Raw genomic sequence first — 15124 nt, 5'->3', positions numbered from 1 at the left:
CCAAGTAACTGGGGAGGATGAAGCAGAAAGATTCCAAGTTCAAGACCAGTCTCAGAAAGTAAGAATCTGTCTCAAAATAAAATAAAAAGGTCTGGTCTGGGGTTATAGTTGAGTGGAGTGCTTGCCTAGCTCATGTAAGACACTGAGTTCTATTCTCAGCACCACGTAAAGATTAAAGATAAATAAATAAAATAAAAGTAATGTGTCCATCTACAACTAAAAAAAAAAAAAAAAAGTCTAGGGGCGTAGCTCAGTAACAGAGGGCCCCTAAGTTCAATCCCTGTGGGTCTTTTTTTTTTTTTTTTTTTTTTGTGTTGCTGGGGATTGAACCCAGGGCCTTGTGCATGCAAGGCAAGCACTCTACCAACTGAGCTGTATCTCCAGCCCACTCTGTGGGTCTTTCTGATGAATTACCAAACAACAAACAACAACAACAAAAAAAACCCTTTAACAATAAAAAATGACTACATTATATACTGCCTTATATGTTGCTTTTTTTTTTCTTGAGATGGAGTCTCACTCAGTTGCTGAGGGGTGGGCTTGAACTTATGATCCTCTTGCCTTAGCTTCCCAATTTGTTGGGATTACAGGCATGTAATTATCTTACTTAATAATATATTTTTAACATTTTCTCATGATACTAAATACCATCAAAAACAACTATTTTTATGGTTGTATAGCATTTCATTGTATGACTGTGTCATCCAACCAATCCCCTGTCATTGCTCACTTAAGTTATTTCCATTTCTTTTCTAAGCAGCTAAGTGGTGACTGCTTCTGAAATACAACCATGATTGTATTGTAAAAATTTCTGTATTAAGTGGTTTTTATAATATAGCAGCTTTGGATAACAATTTATTACTTTGCTTTGTTTTATTTTACTTTTGGAGACCAAGGATTGAACCCAGGGGAATTTAATTAACCATTGAGCCATATCTCTAGCCCTTTTTTATTTTTATTGTGAAACAGAGATTCACTAAGTTGCTTAGGACCTTGCTAAATTGCTGAGGCTGACTTTGAACTTGCAGATCCTCCTGACTCAGCCTCCTGAGCTGCTGAGATTACAGGCATGTGCCACGGCATCCAGACACATTTATTAATTTGAAAAGCATTTATAAATATGTTCTATTACCTTGCTTTTTAATCTCTTCACCTATGTCTTTACTGAGTTTTGCAACATTGATCAAGGTACAATACACAAAATTTACATTCAAATGCAAATTCTGGGCTTCAAAGAAAATCTTTTGAATATTTTTATCTGAAGAAACAAAAAGCAAATCAATTAACCAGAAAAATACTAGATCAAAATCAACTAACAACAGAAAACTAATAGAAGATCCTGATCTTTCCTGTTTCCTCTATTAAACGGTTAACTGATAAATAATTTAATTTGTCAAGTTTGCCACATGTGCATTTCCATCTCCTGTGTGTATTTTATGGCACCCACTGATAACTGGCTACTTAATAGCCCTTTCTAGGCTGCTTGTCCATGAGTTGCTTTTTTTTTTAATTAAAAATTTTTTTTAAAATTGTAGTTAGACACAAAATCTTTGTTTATTTATTTTATGTGGTGCTGAGGATCAAACCCAGACCCTTGCATGTGCTAGGCAAGTGCTCTACTGAGCCACAACCCCAGCCCCAAAGTAAATCTGCCATTTTTTTTTTGGTGGTGGTGAGGTTTTAACCCAGGACCTTGTGCATGTGAAGTAGGAAGCACTCTACCAACTGAGCTATATCCCCAGCTACCATAGAAAATGAAAAGAACAAAAGTTCATTTTTGCAAACTTCCTTGCTGCTAAAGGTGATCTATTTTGCTCAATGAGAACCAAGGGACCCTCTGGAAGTTTTTTTCCCTGATAAAAATATAGTGCATGCTAGGCATCAAGGGATCACATTTTGACTAACAAGGGTCACTGTGACTCTGGCTAGAGGTGTCCTAACTAGTATATCCTCTTCCTGAATGCAAAGGTCACCCTCGTATTTACACACAGAATTGGGGGGAGTCATCTTCCAACTGAGACAACCAGAAGGCTCCTTCCTGCCAAAGGTCCACAAGCTGCTTTGTGTCACCAGTCACCAGTCCCCAGCGATAGCCAATGGGTTTGTAAATTAATACATTAGCTAGCAGAAAGTAGAGTCCCTGGTCATGAGGTTTCAAACTGTTTCCAATGTCCTGTGTCCTGCGTGTACCTGCTGCCTCAGTCAGGATATCCTTTCTGATCTGATACCCAGGCTGGTTCAGCCACAGGCCACGGGGGCTCTACCTAGAGCTCATCCTTACTTTTGGGTCTTGCCATCCCAGCTGTCACTTCAGCTGCACTTAGCTGGTGATCAGGGGTAGGACTACAGGTAGGTGGTTTTTTTGGTTTTTTTTTTTGTTTGTTTGTTTGTTTTAGTTACTATTCCATGATTGTATTTTTGTTTGTTTGTTTGTTTCTTTCTTTTTCCCCATGGCTCTGGGAATTGAACCCAGGGCCTTGTGCATGTGAGGCAAATGCTCTACCCCTGAGTTACATTTCCAGTCTCCATGATTCTAACAAATCCAGCTGGCAAAAACAGTGATGGTGGAATTTCAGGCTGGCAAGAAAGAGTTCTGGCTGGCACAGTAGCACACGCCTATTATCCCAGCAGCCCTGGAGGCTGAGAAAGGAGGATTGCAAGAAAATAGGGAGATGCTAAGCAACTCAGTGAGACCCTGTCTCTAAATAAAATACAAAATAGGGTTGGGGATGTGGCTCAGTGGAGTGCCCCTGAGTTCAATCCCTGGTACCCCCCTCCCACCAAAAAAAAAAGAAAGAAAGACTTCTGGCAGAGGCCCACTATCCCCTACCAAGTCCTTGATACCTTCATGCCTTAAAGTCCCCTCTCAGGGAGGACACACCTACTCCTGACTGACAGCATCCCACAGGCTGCTCTGCAGCTCTGAAACCTCATAGAGAGGCCCTTGGTGACCAACCTGCTGGTCCTGGCATGTTCCTCTAGCTGGGGCATTGTTTCTTTCTCTGTTGTCTTTTACAGCAAAATCCCCCAATTAACTTGCCTGTTCTGCATCTCCATTTCCTGTCCTGTCCCCACCCAGGCTCTTCTCCGGCCTTGGTCCCTACCACCCTCTGAGGGGCCCAGTCGTCAATTCTCCAGATTTCATGAGCCAGGTTGTTCGTCTCTCACCTCACTCACCAACACTTGAGCTGTCCTCTCTGTGTGCACTTGCCACCATAGCGAATCTTCTTCTTCCGTATCTTAGGCTGGTTGGGCCTCCTCTTTCTGACCTCCCCATGTTGGAGGTCCTCCCACCTCTTACCCTGCTGTGTGTTTCCCCAGGGATTCCCTTCTCTCCCCTGAAGCAGGTCCCACGTAAAAGCAGATGAAATGCGTTCCTCCAGCCTGACCAGCCACCGCGCCTTCCTCAGCTCCAGACTCACGGAGACTCAGCACCTCCACTGGGGTGGTTACAGGCTCTTTGAACTTCAAAGGTCCCAACAGAATTTGAACTCCCCCTCGCCACTACCATCACTCAGAAGCTCACACCAATGACTTAGGAGTTGAACTTGACTCCTTGCCCCTCACAGGACACCGCCACTCTACCTTCAGCTCAACTTTCAAAGTACAATACGTGGCTCTTGATCCATCCCTTATAGCCACCCCCAAAGCAAATCCCCTGTTGCCTCTTCCCCCTGACCTACTGCAGTTGACCCTGGCTCTCCCTGCTCCCCACGGGTCCTCTGTTTCCACATAGCAGAGCAATCCTTGTCAGCCTGTCAGGTTACATCACTCCTCTGTCCCAAACTTTCATGGCCTCCTGTCAGACGCAGAGAAGAAGGTGAGCCCCACAGGCCCCTGTAATTTGGCTCTGCAGACCCCCTCAGCCCCATTCACCATGGGGCTCTCCTTGCTCCCCCCTCAGGCCCTTTGACCTTCTTCTTATGGCTCACACATGCCTAGTTCCTCTGGCCTTGGAACCACCATGCTTGCGGTTCCTTCTTGAAATGCTCTTCTCCTTAAATCTACATGCCTACTTCCTTCCTCCATTTAGGTCTCTCTCTGCCCAGTGTCTTCTCTCTAGAAGACTTCCCTGAGCCCAGAGCAAAAATAGCTCACCTCCTTGCACATCCACTACTTTGTCTTTCCCGCCTTACATCATACTTTCTCCTGACCAACCAGTAGCCTTGACTGTTACTTCTCAACTTCTTTATTGTTCTAATGGCTGCTGCCGGACTCACTCAGATGTGAACTCCATGACAGCAGGGCTCCTCTGCCTTTGTTCACAGTCAACCTGCAGAGGCCACATGGTGCCTGACACGGTGAAGAGCAGAGGACAGTGAACAGAAGTTGCTGCAGACACAGCTGAGAGGAGATGCCCAGGAGGCCACCTGTGCCCCTGGAAGATGCTCTGGGGAGGGAGCTGCATCGAGTCCATGGTCACCTGAGTCATTGCTGCTTCTCTGTGTCTGATTCCCAGGGAACCCCTTGGCCAGCCTCATGGGCCAATTGGACCCAGTCTCCTTCTTTCCCAATCCTGGGTCTCCAGAGGCCTAAGATAAGAAGCAGGGCTTCCTCTGCCTCCCCCAGGTCAAAGCCCTGAACTATGAGCAGGAATGTAGGTGCAGTAGGGGGACTGATGGGTCGTTCTTTACCTTCTGCCACTTGGGCCCAGTTCCCCTGGATAACCCTGTAAGCCCCTGTATGGTTCTTTGGGCCTGAGCTGAGAAGCCCACTGCTATAGACTGAATCATCTCCCCCAGATTCCCTATGTTGATGTCCTAATCCTCAATGTAACTGTCTTTGGAGATAGACCTTTTAAGGATGTAAGTAGTTAAAAGAGACTGTTAAGGGTGGGGGCCCTGAATCAGTGGGATTAGTGAGAGTCACCTAAAGGAGCAGTGTGGGTGTTCCCACTCTGTCTTCTTCTCCCCACTGCCTTATCCTTTCTCTCTTCCTCACAGAAGAGGCCAAGCAGGCACCGGCAAGATGGCTGCTACCTCTAAGCCAAGAGGAGTGATCTCAGGATGAAACTTACCTTGCTGTTATCTCTGTCTTGGACTTCCAGCCTCCCAAACCATGACATGTAAATTTAGGCTGTGTAAGGAGGACCCAGCCTGGCTGGGCATGGTGACTACACCTATAATCCCAGAGACTCCAGAGGCTGAGGCAGGAGGATTACAAGTTTGAGGCCAGCCTTGGCAATTTATGGAGACCCTGTCTTAAAATAAAAGATGGGGAAAAAAAGCCTGAGGATGTGGCTTAGCAGTAGAGCACTCCTGGGGTCAATCCCCAGTACCCCAGGGCCCGGGCTGTGGTATTTTGTAATGGCAGTCTGGGTAGACTAGCACCCCCACCTTGGAGGCTCCAGCTGATGTAGAGTAAGCAGATTAACCGTGGAATGGACTAAGGGAAATAAATGAATAAATAAATAGATATTCCACCTGCCCTTTTTATTTACTACCCTTGAAATCCTACCCTTAGAAATTCACCCTTAAGGAATGGGAGGAATGCATCCCTCTCTCCTGCAGGAAGCCTCCCAGGCCCAACTTTCCTGGCCCTCCAGAAAGGCGCCTCCCTCAGCTGAGGTCTCTCTTCCACCTCCAGCCCTTCCTTCCCCAACCGCCTCAGGGCCAGGCAAACCCTCTCATCTCCCCCAGTGAACAATGGGTCTGTGGGCAGCTGGACCTGTTTGTTCCTCACAGCGGAGTCCTCCAAATAGCAGAGATTCCTAAAACTTGCTGTGAAAAGAAAAAAAGAAAGAAAGAAAAAATTTTAGGGAAGGGGGTTAAGGGTCTGGATTCTAGAACCCATCCCCAGAGCCTGATCCATTTGCTGTGGGCCTCCACCTGGAGGCTGCATTTTAAGCAAACATGCTGGTCTTTTCCCATAAAAGACCCTCAGATGACACTGAGAAAGACTGTAAGAAACAGTGATGCCCAGCCTCACCCTCAGGGCCCTTGCGTTGTCTGTTCCACTGTCTTGGGCATCAGAATTTTGAAGGCCTCCCCGCTCCCCTAGTTCTCTTCCTGCTGATTCCGCCTTGCAGCCAGGGTTGACAGCCCCTGACTTACCAGGCGGTGACCTGGTGAGTGGCTGGGTTGGTGGGGACAGGCAGGCATCTTTCCGGGAGTGTGAGTCATTCCTTGGGACTGCCAGCTGTGGACAATTCAGTCTGCTGGGCCTTTCCCTAGGCGCCCTGGCCAGGCCTCTGCTGGTTGCTGGGGAAATACAAAGAGAAATGGTTCCTCTCAGAGTTTCCATTCCCCACGGAAGCCACTGCTGGAAAGTGGTTTGCAGCCAGGCTGGGCGCCAGGGATGAGAGCAGAGGCGGGGGAGGGAACGGCTGCAGGCGAGTGGGCGAGTGGGCATCCACCCTGCCAGGTCTGGCCGCGTCTGGGCTTGCCCAGTCTTTTTAGAGAAACTGCAATGAAGGGGGTTCTATGGATGAGAAAATTAGGTCCACAGAGTTGAGGCTCCTGGCCTTGAACTCAGTTGTAACCAATCTCAACAAGGTCCTCCCTTCAAGAACAGAAACAGGGCTCCAGGATCCAGGCCCAGGTTTGCTTCCTGAGGACTATGGTGACCTTGGGAGCTTGCTGACTAGGGATTAGGATCCCTCTGTCAACTAGGGGCTCCATCTGCTAGATCCCAGAACCACCACCCCAGTCCTCTTATGCATCCTTCCACCTGTTTTGGTCTGATCTCTCCCTGACCTTGAGATTCAGTGGGGGCAGGGGAGGATGCCCATGTTACCCACATGCATTGCCTGACCCACCACCCCAGGGCAGAGCAGGCACTCAGTAAATTAGGCACCAGAGAACTGTGGGTGGTAGGGGAGTCCTGAGGTGGCCCAGGGGCTGCAGAGTTGGAAGTGATCTGGGATTGGAAAGACAGCACAGAAAAGGTAGTGGTCCAGAGCACTGTCACCCAGCCTAGCTGAGTGGCTCTGGACTGGCCCCTTAATATTTCTGTGCCCTGTGTCCTCATCTGTAAAATGGAAAGAGTTACAACACGTATCTAGGAGTGTTGTTGTGAGAACAAATAAAACAGAGTATGCAGACGACCTGTCGCATTGAAATAAATTGTCAAATTACTGTTCCAACTATTACTGTCATCAAGTTGCCATTAATTATTGCCCATTTCCCAGTTTGGCTCGAGGCCAGGCCCAGTTACAGATCTTGGACTTAGAGTTTGGGATACTCCTCTGGGCTTCTTTGGCCCTTTTCCTAATCCTAGGGATAGTCAGACAGACCAGGTGATATTAACAGCAAATGACCTAGGTGGGCTTGGGGCTGTGTACTGTCAGTGATGCTCAGTGGCACTCAGCCTTATCTGTGTGTTAAAAATCTTTGGGGGATTTTTTAAACCATATTTCACCACATTATTGTCACAAATTTTATTCCTTTTTTTTTTTTTTTTTTTGCAAAAAGGTAAGGTAGGATTATTATGTGAAGTCTTTTTTTCTTTCTTTTTTTTTGGCACAGGGGATTGAACACAGAGGCACTTAACCACTTAGCTACATCCCCAGCCTCTTTTTTTTTAATTAAGAGGGTCTTGCTGAGATTGGCTTTGAACTCTGTGATTTTCCTGCCTCAAGTTTCCGAGCTGAGCCACCACACCCAGCTCTTTTTTATTTTTTAATTGTTCCAGTATTACTTAACATTATTTATTTCTAAACTGTCTTCAGTGCAAGATTAGGATGTATGGAATACTCACAAATACATTAAAATCGAATAGTGCACCTTGACCCACATCATCTCTTCATGAAAATTTAGTGAACAATTTTTTGGTCTGAAAGAAAAGTTAACACACTAGTTGTTATTGATTTATTTATTATTGTTATTATTTATTTATTGTGCATTAGTCAAAATATTACACTTGAGAAAATTCAGTACAGTGTGGCAAAGTTTGGATTTGCAAAATCTAATCTTCTGTGCCCCAAGATTCTGCACTGCTATTATCAGTTTTTTTATTTGATGTGGTGGTATCCATCACAGACTCTCAGGTGAGATTTTGTTTTAAATTGTAGTTGGACACATTAATACCTTTATTTTATTTATTTATTTCTATGTGGTGCTGAGGATCGAACCCAGGACCTCGCACATGCTAGGTGAGCGCTCTACCGCTGAGCCACAACTCCAGCCCAAGATGTGTTTTTGTTAGTACCATGGCACTCTAAACAAACCAGTTGGCTTTCAAATAGAACAGACCATGTGCAAGTGCTGAGAATTCTAGGCTTGGGACTCTGGTGCCTGGGAAGACAAATGTGCATCCAATGCCACTGGGGAAGATGTTGCTGCTTTTACCTTTAAGTGGTGAACCATCTGAAGAAAAACATAAGCTGTGATGATTATGTGGTGAAATATGATAAAGATTCTGATACCCCAAAATTAAAATCTCTGGGAATAAAACTATGTGTTGCTACTGGTCCTACTTTTGGTACTGGAGATTGAATTCCGGGTACTTTACCACTGAGCTACATCGTCAGGTTTTATTTATTTATTTATTGAGAGAGAGTCTTGTTAAATTGCTGAGGCTGGCCTCAAACTTGTGATCCTCTTGCTTCAGGCTTCTAAATTCCTGGGATCACAGATTTGAGCCACCACAACCCAAAGGCATCTGCATTTTTTAAAAGCTCTCCAGGAGATTCCAGCAAGCAAAACTGGGAACCAGTGCTCTCAACTCATGTGTCATGTGTGGAGAGGCAATCATTTGGTGGCTAGAAGCTAGCCTTGCAAATCAGATGAGGTTGGCTCTTGACCCACTAGCTACTTGCAGGCGGGGATGAGTCCAGATTCTTCAGATTGGTTTCCTCTTTTGTAAGGTGGGGGATGGTATCCACCTTACAGTTGGGTTTTAAAGAAAAGCATTAAGTTAAATAGGGTTCCTGCATAAAATAGGAATTTCCTTTTTTTTTTTTTTTTTTTAGTACAAGGGATTGAACCCAGGGGCACTTAACCACTGAACCATATCCCCAGCAACCCCCCATTTTTAATATTTATTTTTTAGTTGTAGTTGGACACAATACACGTATTTATTTATTTATTTTATGTGGTGCTGAGGATCGAACCCAGGGCCTCGCACGTGCTCGTGCTAGGCAAGCGCTCCACTGCTGAGCCACAACCCCAGCCCACAACCCTCCTTTTTTAATTTTTTTTTTTTTTTTGAGATAGGGCCTCACTAAATTGGTGCGGCTGACCTTGAACTTGCAATCCTCCTGCCTCAGCCTCCCAAGCCACCAGGATTGCAGGCATGCACTACCATGCTCGGCTACAATAGGCATTTCTTACGTTATTATTATTATGGTCTATAGATCTAAGTCCCTCATTGACTGGCTCTTTCCAACATGTCGAAGGAGATGTTAACTTTCTCTCTCTCTCTCTCTCTCTCTCTCTCACACACACACACACACACCATATGTTCAATACTGTTTCCCAAGGTTATCTAAATCCAAGCCTTGCTGGACATGGTGGTGCATGCCTGTAATCCCAGCAGTTTGGGAGTCTGAAGCAGGAGAATCACTAGTTCAAGGTCAGCCTCAGCAACTTAGTGAGGCCCTAACCAACTCAGTGAGGCCCTGTCTCTAGATAAAATACAAAAAAGGACTGGGGATGTGGCTCAGTCTTTAAGTACCCCTGGATCCAATCCCTGGTACCAAATCAATCAATCCATCAGTTAATCAATCTAAGCCTTGTCAGATCTGCTCTTACCTCCCACTGCTGCTGACTAGTTTCTTTGGATTATAGTGTTTATGAGGCTGCCCCTGGGTTACCTCATCTTAGAACCCCCTTTGGGTCACCCTTGGATCACTTGCTGGAGAATTATGCAGGGGGTCCCTAATGTATTCACCCAGCAAAAACTGCACCACTGATTAAAATGTTACATTTTCTTGCTTTGGGCTGAAATAATTTGACATCATGATGATTGGAAGTTCAGGCAGCTGAATGTCTGATTCATCAAAATGCAAAAATAAATCAATTATTATTTATCATATGCATTTGTTTTTCTCAACAAACTTCTTAAGTATACAATTTCTAGAGAAAAAAATCCTGGAAGTACAAGGAGTCACTGTTAATAGCATAATCAGGGACCACCCACAGGACAGGACCAGTCAGAGTGGGGTTCATCTTCAGACACCAGGGATCTCCTTAAAGCCAATATGCTCTGACTGTTCTGGTAGGAAGGGCTGACCTTGTACTCTGGGAAGACCGCAGGAGGCCACACTCACAGCTGCCTCCATTCTAGGTAGGTCAAGACTCTGGTCTGAGGTCAGAGGGAAGCTGAATCAGATAAGCCCTCATGGTGGAGTCTTTGTGTGGTTTGGATTTAAAAAAAAAAAAAAAAATTGAAGTTGTAGATGGACAAAACAAATACCTTTATTTTATTTGTGTTTTTTAAAAATATCTATTTTTTAATTATAGTTGGACACAATACCTTTATTTTATTTATTTAATTTTATGTGGTGCTAAGGATCAAATCCAGTGCCTCGCATGTGCTAGGCAAGCGCTCTGCCACTGAGCTACAACCCCAGCCCAGAGTCTTTGTTTTTATGGACAAAATTATTATAAGAGCTTGCTTTTCTACAGGGCGCGGTGACACATGCCTGTAATCCCAACAGTTCGGGAGGCTGAAGCAGGAGGATCGTGGGTTCAAAGCCAGCCTCAGAAATGGTGAGGCACTAAGCAACTCAGTGTGACCCTGTCTCTAAATAAAATACAAAATAGGGCTGGGGATGTGGCTCAGTGGTCAAGGGCCCCTGAATTCAATTCCTGGTACCAAAAAAAAAAAAAAAAAGAGCTAGCTTTTCTGAACCCCCACCATAACCAAGCATGTTTCGTATTCTCTTGCTATATTCTCTCAACGGCCATCAGAACTAGGTATTCATGTCCTCAGAGAGAGTATCTTCATTCATTCATTCAAAAATTCTTATTGAGTCCTCACTCTGAAGCCAGAATTAGACAGGCAATCAGTATAGGTAAATCGAGTCAGGTCAGATCCAGTCAGACCAATTTTGAATGAGTCCAGCAAGTTGGAGACTGTCCCCTGAGGGACTGAAATGTTAATTCCTCCACCCTTATCAAGAACCTGCCCTTGCTCCAACCTGTTGCCAAGGTAACCTGTCCCAGGAATTGTCCCTCCATAAAGGAAGCTATAAGGGTCGAACCATCCTGCCCTTCCCCCTTCAGCCCACCTGTTTCCCACATTTGGGCCCTCCCACTGAGCATTCCTGGGCCTAGTGAGAATGATAAGGGGAAGAGGGCAGGAGAACAAAGGTAGCCTAGGATATAAAAAAAACGGCAGAACACCTCATCTCTTGGGATACCAGGATACCAGCTATGGCCCCCTTCTCCCTCCCAGGAGAAGTCTACGTTACCCCTTTTTAAATAAACCCTGCTTCATATGCTTTTCTTAGTGTGCTTCTCTAATATTCAAACTTTAACATGTGAGGAAGCAGAACTCGTCACCGATAACCGGTGGTATCAACTTTATGCTCAGTCCCTTTTGGATGATGGTCATCCAGCAAAATTAACCCAGTCCTGCCTCATGGAGTTTACAGTCTAAAGGAGGAGCTGAACTTATGGGGAAATTCACAGACCAGTGCAGCAGAACACTTTCAGCAACATGCCATGCTGAGCTGTTCCTGATGGCCCCTCTCTTGCTATTTTACAGAAAAGCTGCAGAAAATACAAGAAAAAACACTTGAAGATGCACAGCTGAGCTCAAATGAAAGTAAAGCAAAATCCCCAGGTTCCAGAGAGAACAAAAACTCCAAGCCAGAAAAGAGAAGTGAGGCTGAACCTGAGGTTTGTGGGGTTTTGCATGGATAAAGCCTGAGGCTCTTTTAGAGACAGGAGGCAGCCCCAGTAGTTTGAATCAGGGGAGCTGGAATTCATCCCCCTGAACAGAGATTAGGGCCTTCAAGAGTCAGGGAAATGAAGCTGGAAAAACTATCAAACAGGCCTGCAGAAGAAGCTATCTCACAGTCTATGGCTTGGGTGGGAGAAAAGTTTCTGTGAAAGATGGAGAATCCAGGCCTTCCCCACAGGGAGGTGAGGTGGGCTGTTTTCTCTGCAATCCTGTTTGGCATGATGTTTTAGTCAGCTTCTTCACCGCTGCAACCAAAAGACCTGCCATGAACAACTAGAGGAGGAAAAGTTTATTTGGGGGCTCATAGTTTCAGGCCACAGATAGCCGACTCCATTGCTCTGAGCCCAAGGTGACATGAAGAGTGTGGCAGACGAAAGCAGGTCTGGACATGGCCACCAAGAGGCAAAAGAGAGACTCAACTCAGCTAACAAAATGTGCCCCGCCTCAAAGGCACACCCCAGGGACCCACCCAGCCACATGGTCCCTGGTCATCATGGTGCCTATGGTCATCACCCAGTTAATCCCTATCAGAGGATTAATGCACTGATTAGGTTAAGGCTCTCAGAACCCAATCGGTTATCTCCAAACCTTCTAGCATTCTCACACTGCCGCAGTCTGGCTGGGCACAAATCACGAGCCACTGAAGCAGGAACAAACTTTATTTCTGAACTCCACCAGCACACTCCACACACGCTCCCGGGAAAAAATGCCGATCCAAGCCACGCGGCTCCTCCTGGGACACACTACTCCAACAGGAACTCCCTCCTCCGGAATTCCCTCCTAACACACTTCCCCAACCAATGGGAACTCTCCTGGAGTCCCGCGAGAGCTCCAAAGTAGCAGGCCTAGGCAGACAGCAGGGCTCTAATCTCTAACTGAATGCGCATCTTAACATAATCATTATCATCTCAATGGCTTGCTGGGGTCACCTTTCAACCAAAAATGCCATGCGTCATTCCTACTTGGCTATGGCTCTCAGCATCACACAGGAGCTTCTGGGGGGACACCTCACATCTAAACCATAACACAGGTCATTGGTCCCAGGACTCCTGTGCCAAAAAGTTAACATAAAAATTAGTACAGGACCTAGGCTCCTGATACAAGCAAAACCCAAAGTATTTTGTAATGACCTTTTTACAACCCAGAGCTCACAGACATCCACAGCAAAAAATGACCCCACTGAAGATAAGTTCTCAAACCAAAATTGTAAACCACACAGGGAAATAAACCACAAGATGATCAATAAAGACAAAAACAACTGAGTATGAAAGAATTGACCCCTGAAGAAGTGGAAGTCATAGAAAGACATAAAAACATAAACATTTAAAATGATTATAGGATGGGGCTGGGGATGTGGCTCAAGAGGTAGCGCACTTGCCTGGCATGCGTGCGGCCCGGGTTCGATCCTCAGCACCACATATAAACAAAGATGTTGTGTCCGCCGAAAACTAAAAAATAAATGTTAAAAAATTCTCTCTCTCTCTCTAAAAAAAAAAAAAAAATTAAATGATTATAAAGAGTTTTTTAATAGAAAGAAAAATGAAGAACAGGATAATATGGGAAAAGTTTATGGGAAGCAAATCAAATAGAAGTTCTAAAAGTAAAAAAAAATTAGTGTTAAGAAGTTATTTATTAAAACTAATGAACTACTGGCTCTGTGGCGCATGCCTGTATCCCAATAACTCAGGAGGCTGAAGCAGGAGGATTACAAATTCAAGATCAGCCTCAGCAATTTAGCAAGACCCTCATAACTCAGCAACTTAGCAAGACCATGTCTTCAAATAAAAAAATCAAAAAGACTGAGGGTGTAGCTCAGTGGTTAAAAAAAAAAACCCTAAAACCCTGGATTCATTCAAATCCAGTAAAAGAAAAAAAAAAGGTTCAAAGAGCAGAACAAAATGGAGCTAAAGAGACACTTAGCAAGTTGGATAATGCCTCTGGAAAAAAATCTCCCTGCCACCGGGCACCAAGGAAAGAATAGAAAAATATGGAAGCAATCAAGTATAAGAGACTTAGAGGGAAATAATGAGACGTACCTTAGCTACCAGTTCCAGAAGGAGAGTAGGGGCAAGGATAAATATTTAAAGAGATAATGGCTGGGAACTGATCTAAACTGAAGGAAGCCAGATATATATCTATAATTCCAGCCACTTCAGGAGGTTGAGGTAGGAGAATCTTAAGTTTGACGTCAGCCTGGGCAATTTACCAAAGTCCTATCTCAAAATAAAAAAAAAGAAATAATAAAAAAGGCTGAAAATGTGGTTTAGTGGTAGCATCCCTGGGTTCAATGCCCAGTATCAAAAAACAAAACAAAAAAACCCCCAGCAAAATAGAAGCCTTGACTGAGTTTACAGCCTGCTGCCCTGCAGATTTTAAATTCAAGACTATAACTTGGGCCAGGTGCCATGGTGCACACCTATAATTCCAGTGGCTGGGGAGGCTGAAGCTGGAGGACTGTGAATTCAAAGCTATCCTCAGCAATTTAGTGAGGCCCTAAGCAAATTAGCGAGAATCTGTCTCAAAATAAAGTAAAAAGGGGCTAGGGATGTGGCTCAGCTGTTAAGTGCCCCTAAGTTTGATCCCTGGTACCAAAAAAAAAAAAAAAAAAGCGATTACTTTGGCACCTGGGAGTGTAGCCAGAGTATTTTCCTGGCATATGTGAGGCCCTGGGTTCAATCCCCAGTACTGAGAAAAAATAAAGGACAGCAACCTCAACTCTTATCTGAACTTCCAGTCTTCTCGTCTGCCCTACAGGGATTTGGGACTTGCCAGTCCTTATGATTCATGTAAGCCAATCCCTGTCTCTGCCTCTGTCCCTCTCATAGGTACTTAGGCAGGTTGAGGTTGCAAGTGGGCTCTGAAAGCTGTTTATCAACCACAGAGAAGAGGGGATAGCGAACCTTGCAGATAGGATGAATAGCTCTGGTCCAGGCCCCGATTCAAGGACAGATCACACATTGAAAGAATTTGGGATCTTTTTTTTTTTTTTTTTTGGCACTGGGGATTGAACTCAGGGGCACTCACCACTGATCCCCATCCCCAGCCCTATTTTGTATTTTATTTAGAGACAGGGTCTTACTGAGTTGCTTAGCACCTTGCTTTTTCTGAGGCTGGCTTTGAACTCGTGATCCTCCTGCCTCAGCCTCCTGAGCTGCTGGAATTACAGGAGTATGCCACCACACATGGCAGAATTTGGGATTCTTTTCCCCCTAAAAATCTAGTTGGATTTTTAGTGGTGGATGTCCACAGTTCCAGAGCCAAATGTGCCAGCCCT

At 45.0% G+C, this 15124-nt stretch overlaps 1 long non-coding RNA gene across 1 annotated transcript in view; it reads right to left on the bottom strand.

The window, feature by feature from the left end:
• Positions 1–484: 484 nt before the first annotated feature.
• LOC124104779 (uncharacterized) overlaps positions 485–15124 on the bottom strand; it is a 35993-nt gene continuing 21353 nt past the window's right edge. The window contains exons 2-3 of the long non-coding RNA XR_006855506.2: positions 6054–6200; positions 485–5720 (exon numbers count right to left, since the gene is read on the bottom strand). This is a non-coding gene — a long non-coding RNA (uncharacterized LOC124104779). The remainder of the gene's footprint in view (positions 5721–6053; positions 6201–15124) is intronic.

This window comes from Marmota monax, unplaced genomic scaffold, assembly GCF_021218885.2.
Source record: "Marmota monax isolate L192 unplaced genomic scaffold, Marmota_monax_Labrador192_F-V1.1 WCK01_AAM20220418_F8-fsc00001, whole genome shotgun sequence".
In the NCBI taxonomy this organism is placed as follows: Eukaryota; Metazoa; Chordata; class Mammalia; order Rodentia; family Sciuridae; genus Marmota; species Marmota monax.
The sequence above is the reverse complement of the archived record's forward strand: the minus strand, read 5'-3'. Positions and strand labels throughout refer to the sequence as shown.